General features: G+C 41.7%; 2 long non-coding RNA genes across 3 annotated transcripts in view; one reads left to right on the top strand and one right to left on the bottom strand.

Annotated features, from left to right (window-relative positions):
• Positions 1-7,880, bottom strand: part of LOC140515663 (uncharacterized) — an 86,360-nt gene extending 78,480 nt beyond the window's left edge. The window contains exon 1 of one of the 2 annotated variants that reach the window (XR_011971126.1): positions 7,716-7,880. This is a non-coding gene — a long non-coding RNA (uncharacterized lncRNA). Of the gene's footprint in view, positions 1-7,685 lie in introns of both variants that reach the window. The other variant, XR_011971125.1, reaches the window with a different exon arrangement.
• Positions 7,881-9,219: 1,339 nt separating this feature from the next.
• On the top strand, positions 9,220-14,655 carry LOC140515354 (uncharacterized). Its single transcript, XR_011970988.1, has 3 exons — positions 9,220-9,442; positions 12,110-12,184; positions 14,432-14,655. It is a non-coding gene; the product is annotated as an uncharacterized lncRNA (long non-coding RNA).
• The last annotated feature ends 605 nt before the right edge of the window (positions 14,656-15,260 follow it).

Genomic DNA, 15,260 nt, shown 5'->3' with positions numbered 1-15,260 from the left:
TTATAGAACACTGAAAACAAATAAAATTAATATAATAAAAAAAGAAGAAAGAGAAAAATAGGTTAACAAAAATTGGATTTGGACCATCACCTTATGTATATACAACAAAAAAGCTCAAAATGGACACACATCCTTTATATTAGAAGTAATACCATTTTTTTAAAAATCCAAGATTATCTTATCAAGTACTTTTCATAAGTATGAGGGGGGATTCTTAACCAAATAAAGAGAGCAAAGCAAAATTATTAAACAGATCATTTTGATTACATGAAATTGTATGCTTTCTAGTATTGCTTTTGGACAAAAAAAAATGAATGAAAGTAGGCTAAGATAACTGGAGAGAATTTTTTTCATCAACTTTCTCTGATAAGCAGTAATAATAAATGAAAATTAGAATCTCAATATCCAAGATACATGAAAAGCACAAAAAACCCAGTCATTCCCTAATTGATATGTGGTCAAAATGATACAAACAATTCTTCAAAGAATGACAAATTATTAAACAAATATTAAAAATTATACTAAAGACTGCTTCAAATGACCAAAAAAGCAAAACAAATCAAAGCTCAAAGATGTCACCTCACATTAAGAAAAGTGACAAGCAGTTACAGAAATATGGTTACAATCATGAATGAATGGAATTTGCTAAAAAAAAAAAAAAAAAAAAAAAAAAAAAAAACTCCTCTTTTTATCATTAACTTAAATTCCACGAAGAAAATCAACTGGGTTCTCTAAGGAAATTTACAAACTGTTCCTACTCCAAACTTTTCTGTAGGACCTGGTGAACCTGGTAGCCCTGATCACTCCCTTTTCACTCTGCTACCTTCCATACTACCCCAACTCTACTCAATGATTAATGAGTCCCTGCCTGAAACCTCCATATCCCAACAATGCACAGCCTGACAGGTTTTTGCTATAGGCTCACTCTCCAGCCTGTTCCACCCCTCCTTCCATTAAGATAAGCCAGCAGAAGGAATTCCTCCCCACCCCCATCACACTCTGTCATCCTAATGACTGACATCTGAGTGTCGCTGTACAAACCCCATTCTTTGTTATCAACTGCCCCACTTTCTTTTCCTATCCCCCTCACCATCAAGGTACCACTCCAGGTCTATCCAACCCTGTTCATCATGTTCTCTGGAATGCCTCTTCCATGAGGAACAAATCTGCTTTTATCTTAAACCCTGTCCTTTCTCATTCCTTCCATGTTCTTGTACTTACTGAGATCTGGCCCCATTCTGATGACACAATGCACCTAAACCACCCTTTCCAGAAGTGGTTGCATTTTCACTTGTGACCCACAACCCTGCTTGGAGATGACACCAGGGAGTCTGAACACTTTCTACTCACCATGGGCACTTCCAAGCTTTCTCTGCCTCCATCAGTCAGTAACCTGTCTTTTCAATCTCCTTTAACTCTAGTCCTTCCCTCTATTATTTCCAATATATCTTGCATGTAGCATATGTGTGTGTGTTTATATATTGTCTCTCCAATAAATTGTAAGTTCCTTGAAAGCAGGAACTTTCTATTTTCTTTCTTTGTATTCCTAGCACTTAGTAAAGGGCCTGGTACACAGTAGGCACCTGACAAATGTCTACTGAGGTTCAATTAATTCATACTAATTACCCAATCAAGATACTGGTAATGGCATCTACACATCTCCAGGACATGAGTTAAGTGCTTATCTCACAGTCTTTCTCTCCTCCCCAACTTTTGGCCTCATTCTAGGGTTCTTCAACACACATATTGATAACTCCCTCCAACATCCTACCTTCCCAGTTCCTAAATCCTATACTTTGCCCATGACTTACCTACTCCTCCAGCCTACCTCAGCTATACAGAGATGCTCATATCCTTGATCTTGCCATCACTCACTAGGATTCCACTGCCATGTTCATGAACTCTGAAATTCCTTTATCTGATCATAGTCTGTGGTTATTTTGCCTTTCTCTCTGCCTTGCAACCCTATCCCTATTCTTATACTGTGACTGCCCCAATCTCTCCCTCCTCGGTTCTTACTCAGGCCATCATTCCTGCACTCACTATACTCTCTTACTTTCTTCACCTTGACCCCATGATGAACCAGTTCAACTCCACTCTATCTTCTACACTCAAGTCCCTTGCCCCCTTGCCTCATATTGATCTTTTCCCAGTCTTGGATTACTCCACCATCTATTATCTTCACTCCTATTCATGTGCTGCTGAAAGAGGCTGGAGGAAATCACAAAACTACATATTTGTTACATAATTCAACTGAGCCGCTTACTGAGGCAAGGTAATCTTCTTATACCTCTCTAATCTGTTGTTGTTGTTGTGTTTGTCTTTCATTCCCAAAGAGGACCATGACATCAGGAAGATGATGCCATGACTTGTAAGCAAACCGTATTTAAGTGAGGGAGGGCTGTGCAAGATCACCACCCTCACTTTCTCCTTGGAGCCCTCTGGGACTAGTGGCAATGTACAGATCGAGACAACTGGAGATGGTTCCCAATTGATTCACTGGAGCTAGTTAGAAGGCTCAGTGGATAGCACACTGGGCCTGGAGTCAGGAAGACCCAAGATCAAATGCAGCCTCAGACACTCACTATTTTGTGACCCTGGGTTAAGTCATTTAACCTCTATATGCCTTAATCTACCAAAGAAAGAAATGGCAAATCACTCCAGTATCTTTGCTAAAGAAATCACTCTCTGGAGGCCACAAAGAATTGCAAACAAGTAACTGAACAACAATCGATTCATTATCCCACATACTAACATGGATTTTCAAATAATCTTTTTCATCCCTCCTCAAACTTTCCACGCCTCCCCCTAACCCCCCCCCCAAACTGAAGCCTTTTGATGAGAACTTCCTTCTCATCTCACACCACTCAGATTCCTTCCCCACAATCTCCTCCTTCACCTGCCTCACATGAAGGTGGCCCTTCTCCTTGCCAAGGCTAATCCCCTCTACATAGGTAAGTGATTACATTCTATCCCATCTTTTTCAGTCCACTGACCCCTTTTTCATTCCCACTTTTCTCAATAATCTTCAATCTCTCCCTTTCTACTACCAAAAAACTCTCACTCGATCAGTCCAGCCCTGATAGCCATCTTCCTACATCTCTCCTCCCTTTTGTAGTTAAACTCCTTAAAAAAGTCATCTACAATTGGTGCCTCCATTTTCTTTCCTCTCATTCTCTAATCTTTGGTGTCTGGCTTTAGACTTCATCTCTCAACTCAAACTGCCATCTCCAAAATTACCAATGATTTTGTGATGGCCAAACCTAATAGATTTTTCTCAGACTCCACACTTTTTGATCTCTCTGAAGCATTTAATACTGTGGATCCCTCTTTTCTTTATGCTCTTCTCTGTACGCTTTCAAAACAATGTTCTCTTCTAGTTCTCAGTTCTTCTCTTATCTGTTTGACTCTTCGTTCTCAGTGCCCTTTGCTGAATCTTCACGAATAACCTCCATGACCCATGGTGTCCCCTGTGGCTCTGTCCTGAACCCTCTTTTTTCTATACCATTTTGTTTGATTTAATCGGCTCTCCTGGACTATGGGAGATATGTAAATGAGTCTGCGATCTATTTATCTAGCTATAACTTCTTCTGTCTGGACCCCCAGTCTCCCAATTCCACCTATTAGATATCTCAAATTGGCTGGCACTTATAGACAATAAAACATATGCTGAACTCTGAACTCATCTTTCTCCTAAAACGTTTTCTTCTTTGTAACTTTTTGTTACTACTGAGGGCATCCCCCGTCTCCTAGTCACTTAGGTGTCAGCTTCCCCTTCTCAATCTCTCTTACCTACCACATTCAATGTGTTGCCAAGTACTGTGGATTCTACTTTCCCAACATCTCCCATGTATTTTTTTGACACTACCAATGTTCTGGTGCAGGTTTTTGTCACTTCAACATCTGGATTCCTGTTATAATGTTGTGGTTGGTGCCCCTGCTTCAAATCTCTCTCCACTCAGCTGTCAAGGTCATCTTCCTAAAGCTTGTCTGACCAAGTCATTCCCCTTTTCAATAAATTCCAGGGGATCTCTATTACCTCCAAGATCAAATATAAAATTCACTTTGTCTTTTAAAGCCCTATGTAATCTGGCCCTTTCCTACCTTTCTTTTTATACCTTTTTTTCCTTTTTCCAGGTACTCTACAGTACTTTCACACTGGCCTGCTTCTTGTTTCTGGCATGTTAATATTCCATCTCGCCTAACTCCACACGTCTTACTGGCTATCTCTTATGTTTGCTATGCTCTCCCTCTTCATCTCTATCTCCTAGCTTCCTTGTCTTCAAGTCTCAGCTATAATTTGACATTCTGCAAGAAGCCTTTCCCTGCCTCCCTCAATGTTACTACCTTTTCTCCAAGATTACCTCCAATTTACCCTAAATATATCTTGTTTGTTCATAGTTGCTTGTGTATTGTCTCCCTCATTAGGATGTGAGCTCCTTGAGTGCAGGGGCTGTTTTTGCTTTTCCTTGCATTTCCAAGCACTTAGTACAGTGTCAGGCATTTAGCACAATAAATGCTTTACTAAATGAATGGTCACTGACTCAATAGTCAGGGTTGTGGAGATTACGGGTACACTAATAGAGATATGCATTGGTCCAACCATTCTGGAAACCAATTTGGTATTATACTACAAAAATAACTACAATATTCATGCCCTTTAACTCAGCAATTCTGCTGTGAGGCATGTGTCCCAAAGAGGTCAGTGATTTAAAAAAACTTCCGGATACATCAAATTATTTATAGCAACACTTTTTATAGTGACAAAAAGCTGGCAGCATTTCTTGGGCACAACAGTCCAGCCCAACGATCATTCTTACCATTCTTTATACCAGGCATCATCTCCCAAGTTTTTGCTTTTTGAACTGGCTGTTCCCTATTTGTAAAGTACACTTGTTCCTCCCCTCTACTTCTTAGAATTCCTCGTTTCCTTCGAGACTCAGCTCATCTGGTCAGCAAGTATGAAGAACCTTCTATGTGTTAGGCACTGTGCTGAGCTCTGGAGATCAAAAGAAAAGCCTTGATCTCAAGGAGCTCACTGCTCAATAGGAGAGATAACATGCCAACAAGTACGTCCAGACAAAATATATACAGGATAAACCTTCTACCTGAAACCTTTCCTGATCCCCAGTTCCTAATGTACTCTCCCCCACATTACCTGGTATCTATATTACATATATTCTGTCTGTATTTATATACATGATTTCTCCCTGAAAAGAATTTAAGTTCTTTGAAAATGAGGGCTGTTTAATTTCTGTCTTTGTATCCCCAGTGCCTGGAACATAGTAGGCATATGGTAAGACTTGTTGACTTAACTAACCAGAATTCCATTTAGGACTATGGAAAAGCAAAGAAAGCCTTATATGTCTCTTTGTAGTACAGTTCCTGGCACATATTAGACACTAAATAAATGCTTCTAGATTGATATGAACTAAAGGAAATAAACAAAACCAGGTAAACAATATACAATAACAATGTAAAGGGAAAGAACAGTAATAAATCAAAACCAAATGTGGCAATATTGGTCCCAAAGAAGAGTTATGAGAATTCATCTCTGTGCTTTGCAGAAGTGGGGGACTGGCTGATTGTCGTCCTTCATTCTTGAACAGGGCCAAAATGACATCACTGTATTGTAGTCACAGTACAGTGTGTCTGACTGGCTGATCAGACCAATACAAGCTTGGAAGACTCTACCACAGATCGAGCACAAGTAGTCCTCATGAACATTTGGAGTGGAGATGTCTCTAAATTTGCTTATCTCACCTTTCTTCTGAGCCACTGCAATTCTGTGCTCATAGAGCACAACACTTCTTGGATGCAGGCATGACATATTGGGAGGTCCCTTGTCAGTGTCTCCCAGTGCTGCCCTCATACCAGAGGTGCTAGTCTTCCCTGAACACACCCTACACCCAAGTGGAGGGCTACCGAGAGTGAACATTATATAATACATTTAATGTGGGCCTTGATTGGTGTTTTGGCCAGTTTTGCTTAAGTGTCTGTTCCCCTTTTTTGTATGAGAGCTCTTTGGGGGGCTACAATACTAGGAATATACTGCAAATCTAGGTGACGTAAAACACAACAAAAATCAATACAAAATTTTAAACAAAGCAAAAAAAAAAAACCCAAAAGACATTAAATGTCTCCACACCTTCCCACTATCACAAATCTAAGTAAACTTCTCCCAGGCCCTGCTCTCTATCAGCACTGTTTCTCAGCCCCCAGACTAAAAAATACTCCAGTGTTCCCAATCTTTTCAGTATGAGGTGGTATGGTTTTCTAGGCTCTCTCCTAGGTTATGCCATTCCAGGATCCTGCCTCTTGTTGAATTTGTCTCATCTTGTATTATTTTCACTTTATCAATTAGAAAGTTAATTTGAAGGCCCATTTTTACTGCTTTCCCAAAGTCCCAAAATTTATTATATCTCTTCTTCCCTTCTTTTTCTTCCCTCCCCTGCCCCCTAATCATTAGGGAACAATTTCCATATGTGCTACGAAGTAGCTTTACTTAGGATCAGAGATTTAAAGTTGTATGGGACCTTAGAGCCTATCTTAGCTCCTTACACAGATAAGGAACCAAGGCCCACAACCAAGATCACATCAATATGGCAGAATTCAAACACAACTCTTCTAACTTCTAATCTAATAAGCTTTTTACTGCCCCATGGGGGTCTTTCCAGATGAAAATCTAGCTAAAAGGGGCCTTAAGGTACTTAGAATGATAGAATCAGGAGCTCAAAACCATCCCAAGTTAGATCCAGTCTGACCTCATTGGCTAGATCGTTGAGGGCCAGGTGACCAAGCTACTCACCAAAGGTCACTGGTAGTGGAGAGCTCCAGCTCTCTATACTTCTCCTGAGCTCCTCTCTCCCATCCCCGTAATGCATCCCATTGCTCACTTGAAAACTTTTTGACTTTCTGCACAAAATATATCATTTACAAGGAGACAATCTCACCCCTCTTAAAATATTATGGGGATGTTGATGACCCAGAAATTTTAGAAAAAAAGTCAAAAATGCGAACTAGAAACTCTTTTAGAAGATAATCTTTTAACTGTAAGTGGCAAATAATAACCTTTACAACAAAAGTCAACTCCAGGCCTGCTCTGGTGTGCCTCCCTTAAAAGATCCCCCACATCAAAACGCCCCTCACTCTAAGCAAACTGTATTTACGGCGGTGCAAGTGTGCAACGAAGGGCCGTTTAACGTGGGTGCTGAATGGTTGCTCCTCTGTATTTTTATTCTAGCACGAGAGTAGAACGCTGAGTTTTGGGACTGATTTAATTTTGTCCAAATGGCATAAACAAGTCATTTCTCTTACCGAATGACAAGGGCGTCGGGGAAAGGAACAAATGGGAAAGTGGCCGAGGTCCCGGTGCCCCATTCTGCAGGCGGGGCCTCCCTGGTGGCCATGGGCCCCCAGCCCACCCTGTCAGTGCCAGGTCGTAGCCAGGCCTCCTCTACCACAGCTGTTCGTTTCCTTCCCCGGCCCCTCCCCCCTCGGCCTCCGGGACTGTCCCGGCGCCCCAGCTGCCAGGTGCCCCTCCCCCCTCGGCCTCCGGGACTGTCCCGGCCCCCCAGCTGCCAGGTGCCCCGTGCCCCCGGAGCCACGCCCCGCTGCCCAACTTATACCCCCCGGCTCGGCCCCACCTCTCCGACTCTCTGCTCCTCTGCCCAGCCCCCACCTACCTCCTGGCCTTCCTCAACAGCTTCCCTTACCTGGAAAGGGGTTTAAGAGCGGGTCACAGCGCCCCCTGGCGTCCCGTTCCCCAACGACTCCTCTCTAACTCCTGAAGGCTCCTCAAACGGGAACGAAGCACTCCGCCACCGCCCAATAGGGAACCCTCCAGCCCCAGAGCTATAGCCCCTGCGCCTGCGCAGTCCGGGGTGAAGAAGGCAAGCACTGGCAAGGATGTTAGGGGCAGCACGTGCACACTTGGATCGTGTGCACCCTGTGGCGTGTGCCAAACCGCAAGGAGCTGCTGCGCATGTGCGCCAGAGCTGCTTTTAAAGCGAAGAAAGTAGTTCCTCTAGAAGGCCTCCAGCTTGGTAAGCTTTGGGACTTTGGAACCTTTCTGAGTTGAAAACATTACGAAAAAAATGTCTAATAGTTTTTTTTAATGTATAAAATATATACTTTAAAATGTTTCATTATGTTTTCCAGCTAGTCATTTTTTTAAATTACCTTTTATACACTATTCAGTATTTCTTTTGAATTGCTACTTTGTTTTCAAATGCAGCAAACTTTCCATTACGTATCCCATTTGCCTTTCAAGACGGCTAGCCAAAGAGCTTCGGGTAGAATTTTACAGATGAGGAAACTGAGGCTAGGGGAGTGGGACTGATTCTACCAGTCACACAACTGAAAACTGTCTTTGATGGGATCCCAACCCACTGCGTTCCAAACAATGCTATACTGTATTTCCCAAATTATTCATCTGCTTGCTTTCTAAACCTGAGCACATCCCTTTTTTTTCTGTCCCGGTGCCCAGATTGTTGCTTTTACATTTTCTTCTACAAAAAATAACGGAGAAAAAAGAACCAACGTTTTGATTACCCTCAGATAAATGAAGTCAATAAAGCATATTGCTTTCGAGTTCGTTTTTATATTCAAAGTGTTGGATTGATACTCTTCTAAATTAAGCCTTCACTTATATTCTGATGCAATTTATCACTCAAACACTACCGCCTCCACCACCCCACCTCCGACCAAAAAGTCTTCTTAAATTGCCAAACACTTTTGGCCCAGCTGTTTATTCAAGAGTGTGGAATTCCACTTCCATTCCACTGTCAGCCTCAGTGAAAGGCACTGATAGTTAAATGGACTGCTTGGAGGTGTCCAGAAGAAGGGCGTTTGACTCGCCGTTCTTTTTCATTCCTTGATTATGCCCCAGGACTAAGATAAGGAGTTTACCTCTGGGAGGGAAGGCGATAAAATTCAAAGGTAATTTGCTTGGGTTTCCCCAGAAAACCAGACTAAACTCGCCTCCCCGTAACCAAGGTGACAGGGGCGGGGAGAGGAGGAGCCTCCCGTGAGCCCGGCCCCCTGCAGACAGGTTGCTCCGCGGCTCAAGGTGCGCCTTTCGTCACGTCACCAGCGCCACCCTGATTGGCTGCTCCAGCGTCCCGGCCCCGCCCCTCCGTTTCAGGGCACGCTATTGGACCCCTCCGCCGCTTCCGGCGGCGCCGCCAGCTTTTTTGAGCTGTCAGCTCAGCTGGGGTTGGGGGAAACCTGCGGCGGGGCAAGCGTTGTTCCTTGCCCGCGTCACCCCCTTCTCGGCCGCGTCCGGTTGTTCAGGAAGCCCTTCCTTCGAATAAGGGACAAAGAGGGGATGCCGTAGCCTTCCTGTCTCTGGTGCTGTTCGGAATCCGAGGGCAGCCGAGAGATTTAATGAGCTGGTGACCGCTCGGTGCATGAGACAGACCGATAAACTGAGGCCGGACAGGCAAGACCCGGGGAAGCCACCTTCCCTACTTTACTCGACGGTAGAAAGAAAGCTTGCGGTCGCACTCCCGGACTGTGTCGAGGGGAGTGTTGGGCGTGATTGCTTTAGGACCCGTTAGATGGGCACAATAGCTGTGTGTCAGTGTAGATGGCCCCCCGCATTCCGCACCATGTCCCCCCAATTCATTTCTCACCCCAAGCACACAGGAAGCCACTCATTCCTGCATGGAAGGGGTGCTTTGGTCCCATGCAGGGAGGTGTTCACTCAGTGGTCACTAGGAGAGCGTTTCGTTTGGTGAGATCCTGCTGCCTAGGAGTCAGTCCGCGCTCAGGTGTGCCGCGTGTGGGGCAGAGTACCTGGAGGTGTCTTGTTTAAGATCTTCAGCCGGCTTTTCTTTGGGGGAAATTAAAGTTCAGGAAACTTGGAGACTGAATGGGCAGCAGTCTGCCCTGTCGTGTGAAACGGCTGACCTGCTCTTTTCAGCTTGTCGTGACTTTCCTTCCACACTTGCGGAAACGTTAGCCGTGGTTGTAAAACATTAGGAATAGCCATTTGCCAGGCTTTATTTTTCTGGGCATCGTCACATGGATAAAATTCAAGTAAAGTACATGGGAGACTGCAGGGGAGGGACCATGAGATGAATTCCAACTATAAAGGAGGTCATTGTGGAATTTAATTCTCTTGATGGCATTGTTTTTAGGATGCCATCTCTAAATAAATGACTGCCGTGGGACCTTGGGAAAACCTTTAAGTATTAGTTTTATACAGTCAGCAGGCAGGCCCAGATTCCCATTGGACATTTCTGAATTTTGTTGATGCATCACGAGGAGAATGGCTGTAGCGGTTTAGAAACCTTTTTAACCTGTGGAGAGCGCCTCTGCAGTCTTTGACTTGTCAAACTCTATTGAGGGTTTGCTAACAGTTGAGCACTCATGTAACAGACTGATTGGGTACCTACTCTTGCAAGAAACAGTGTGAAGGAGCAAGGAGAGGCATATGAAGATGCACACAGCGTGATCTCCCTCAAGTTTTCAGTTTGGTAGGGGAGAATAGTATATGCCAAGAACTGTACAATAAGATGGAATGTAATCACTGTTTAAAAGTGATAAAACGGAATGTAATTAATCAGCTTAAAAATGAATGTATGAAAATAAGTAATGATTTTAGGATAAAATAGTAGATAAACAGCTACAGTTACATATTGTACTATAACATTTTTAACTGATTCTGAGGTAGGATAAAGCAACTTTGTGTGAATGTTCAGAAATACCTGTTTTCCCTGGAAGTACAATCTACTAAAGTACAAATATTTTCCAATTGATCTCAGGTCAGTTTACTACAGTGCACATCCTTAGCCTGAGGCAGTTTTCCTCTCTTCCCCTGTCTTTTTTCATTGTTTTTTTCTTTCGGAAGTGAGGGGAGAGGGGTAAACTACAGCCTGATTTCAGAATTCCATATGAACATGTGAGTAGGCATACTACTTTTATTATATTATTTTACTCTGTCATCCACATTTTGGGAGACAGTGATACATACACATAGATACATAAATATGTATGTATATAGGGAGTCCCTATTATTTATCATGCATTGTGTTAGTTTAATTTGAGTAAGATAGTCCCTGCCCCTGGGGAGTTTAGGGTCTATTATTAGAGGAATGAGAAAAATGCATGGGAGGGGAAATGCCTCATTCACCAATGAGAATGTGATTTATGGGAATACAGAATAAGCTACTCCCCCTAGGTGAGTCAGGAGTCTAGACTGACTTAATAAAAGGGTTTGTTATATGAAGTTTGGATTCAGTCCAAGGACCAAACCTGAAGGCCACATGTGGTCCTGGAGATCTCAGGTTCCCCACCCCTAGTCTAGAGAAACCATCTCTCCTTTAAGGCCCCTGAAGACAACAATAGCAGACTTGAGCAGCAGAAAATAAGATGTACCATCTGTCTGAGGATGCCCTAGAAAGATATATTTTTTATGTGTGGTTTCCCTTGCTTGTTTACAACCTGTTCACTTTCTAGAAACAATACTATCTCAGGAATTATATCTCCAATAGTCTGTCACCTCAGATATTACTCTGAGAAAAGACTCACAAGCTTCACCAAACTGCCACAGGGATACATGACAGCAAAAACCCCTACGCCCCTGTCTTAGAGTTGCTTGGGGGCCTGAGAAGTTAAATGACTTGCTTAGGGTCTTAATAGAGGGACTTGATCCCACATCTTCCTGACTCTGAGATGTGCTCTCTAGCTGTAAATTGACCTTTCCCAACACATTTGATCACTTGCTAACAAATAGCAGCACCTGGGAGAGGTGAGGGTGGGTGGGAGAGAAGTGCCCGAATAATAATTCCCAAACTAAAATATTCTTAAAATTTAGTTGGTTATATTGTGCATTGATTGACCACTAGTTGTATTCTCCCCTCTCCTATAAAAAGAAATCTTTCACAAAATGCTTAGCATAATGACCAGCCCTTAGCTGATATTTAATATCTACCTGTTTAGAATTTTTCCCTATTCACTCATGTTCCAGTTTTGAGTTTCTGTGTATATAGTTTGAAGATTTCAGCCAAATTTACAACATCAGCTAAAAAGCTTCAGCATAAGGAAAGCATGCAGATACCTGAGAATTTTTGTTCTTTTTGTTTTATTTTTCTTTTGTTTTAAGACACCTTCTGAATTGAATCTGGGGATTGTAAATGCCAAAGCTGGGATTCTAGAACACGGAGTTGAAAAATACACGGTAAGAGAGGAAGTCTTATTTGTTCTCTAGTTTTACATAATTGAAGGAAATGCTAAATTTCAATTAGAAGTGAGTGAAAATAAAGGGTTTTTTTCACCATCCAAATTCACAGACTCCCTCATATCTACTATCCACAGACCCTCTGTGTTAGTGGGGTGGAATGGATTAAGAACCTCTAGACCAGATCTAAAAATCTTATGAACACCAAATTATCATAAGTTTTAGTGACTATTTTGAGGAAGGTATGATGTCATCATGTAATCAAGAGTTAAGCTTCAGGTGGGAGCTAGGTAACATAGTGGATAAAGTGCCAGGCCAGCAATCAGGAAGACCCCCCTTCATGAGTTCATACATCTGGCCTCAGACACTAGCTCTATGATCCTAGGCGAGTCACTTAACTCTTTTTGCCTCTGTTGCTCATCTATAAAAATGAGTTAAAGAAAGAAGTGGCATACCAATCCAGTACCTATGCCAAGAAAACTCCAAAAAGAATCGTTCCAAGTCAGACACAACTGAAAAATGACTCAACAAAATGCTTCAGGATGATCAATCTGGCAGCCAGGTGTGGAGTAGGTTGAAAAGAAGAGAGAGTAGATAGATCAATTCCAACAATCCAAGAAAGAGGCTAATTAGGACCAGAATTGGGGTGGTAACAGTAAGGATAAAAAATAAATTGTAAAGACATTGGCCAGATAACTAAATGGTGAAGTGGAGAATGGGACTCTTCCTGAATTCAAATCTGGCCTCAAACATTTTACTTACTAGCTGTGTGAATCTGGGGAAGTCACTTAACCCTGTTTGTCTCAGTTTCCTCATCTATAAGATAAACTGGAGAAAGAAATGGCAAACCATTCAAGGATCTTTGCCAAGAAAACCCCAAATGAGGATACGAAGAGTTGGACGCTCCTGAAACAACTAAAAAACAATAAGAAAATCACCTGAGTTAAGCTGATTGGATTAAGAAGCTTGAGAAGGTTAGGGTAGCACTGAGGGAGATTTAGAGCCCAACTAGAAGATTAATAAAAATAGGTCATTTAGAAAGAGGTTGGGAGCAAAATGAATTGATTTTGAGAAAGGTTAATTTTGACAGGCAGTGTAACATAGTGAATAGAAAGCTGACCTTAGGGGACCTGTGTTCAAATTCTACCTCTGATAAAACCTGACCTTGGGCAAGTAGCTTAACTTCCAATTGCCCAGATGATTTTCTAACACTAAGTTTTAGAACAATCACTGATCTGCATTGTTTGTGACAGTTCTTTACTAGGATCTCCTTACAATCTCTGAAATTATGAGTCTGACTGAAGAAAAAGTAAATACAGGGAACAACGCTGGATCACCAACAGAGCTAGGAGGGCTAAAGAAACCCAATAAAGAAAGAGAGAGAAGCTTTCATAGAGTTAAGAAGAGGATGAGGAGAATGATAAATTGCAGAGAAGTCAAGGGAGGAGAGAAGAACAAGAAGGAATACCTTACCAGGAGTAAAATACTAATAGTAGTCAAAGCATGAGAGTAGAAGGGGGGGGGGAAGCAAAGTTGTTGTATTTGCTGTTTGAGTTATTTGAATTTGGTGACTTTAACAAAATAGCAGCAAAGTCCTGAGGGCAGAAGCAGATTTCCAGAGTATTAGGGGTAAACGAGCTATGTGTTATGTAGGGACAATGAGTGTAGACTATTTTCAAGGAGTTTGTCTATTAAGGAAAAGGGATATTTGTTATGGGGTAGGGGGTTATATTTTTTTGTTTTTAAGTATAGGAGACCTGAGTACATTTTGTAGCCAAAAGAAGGAGTCAGTAGAGAAGAAAGTTTGGAAAATACACAATCAGAAAGTGAGAATAATCAATGATTTGATTGGGGGGAATAGAAATAAGAGGAAGAATGAGGACATTTTTGTATGCCTTATCTCCCTGCTACTAGATTGTAAGCTGTTACAATATCTCACAATTGTTTATTTGTATTACTAGAGTTCAAGCTTTCCTTCAAAAACATTTTATTTTGAAAGAGAAAGGAAAGAACTTAAGCAAACTCAATGTTTAATGGCCTGTATTATTAATTAGGTGGTCACTTGTAAAGTAAAGGGGCTTGCTTGAGGAAGAGTAGAAGAGTAGCCCCCCTTGGGAGTAATACAGAGCCCTAACTAAAGAGGAACAAAAATGATTATCCTCATTGAGCTCTAAGTAATTTTTAGCAGCCAGCATCAAATGGTGATAGAAACAATTTGAGACTTGTTTGTTTGTTTGTTTTCTCCAGCCTGGAATAGGAAAGTGAAATTTGTCTAGGAACAAGATTTGTGGATATATAGCTATAAAGGGCGAAGAATTCTAGGATACTAGCAAGAGTGTAAGCAGAAGAATGAAATCAGAAACAAGCTAATGGACTGAGAGACTGAACAGAGACCAAAGAGGACTGGAGGTCACATTGAGGTTGATGAGCGAATTCTACAAAAGTGAGACAATGGGAGAGATGGACGAATGGTAAGGATTTGGTCCCACTGGGCAATCTCCAGTATTTGATATCTTGGAGGTGGAGCCACTCTTACTGATATGGTGTGTCTGCTTGTGTTTAGGTAAAATGGAGTAGAGATGAAGTAAATATAAGGTAAAACCATAATAGTAGAAGTTACCAACGTGAATGTTTGTCACCGAGGTTGATGGCAAACAGGGGAGTATGGTAGAAGATGGTGACCAAGTTGAGGGAGGAGATAAAATAAGGGAATGCACTAGGTTTTAAAAGGAGAAACATTTAGATATTGGTGAAATAATAGGTGAGGAGCAAGAATTATATCAACCTTTCTGCTTTATCCTTTGAGGAGAGCTGGAGGAAGTTGTCTCTATTTGGAAAATTAATTTTTTAAGGTTTTCCTTGCGAAAGACAGATTTTATGTTGACTTTACACAATCATTCATTCCTAATGTAGTTTCTGAAAAAGGTGAATCAGACTGTGCTTCAGAATAAAATTCTATAACTTTCTAAATATAACTCTACATAGTATTTGGATAACATTTTAGTGCTTATTGGCTAACAATGTAGGATTAGTTTAAATGACAGAATAATGACACAACATATAATACCAGATCTTT

Source organism: Notamacropus eugenii, chromosome X (assembly GCF_028372415.1).
Source record: "Notamacropus eugenii isolate mMacEug1 chromosome X, mMacEug1.pri_v2, whole genome shotgun sequence".
NCBI lineage: Eukaryota > Metazoa > Chordata > Mammalia > Diprotodontia > Macropodidae > Notamacropus > Notamacropus eugenii.
This window is presented reverse-complemented; position numbering and strand designations above follow the sequence as displayed.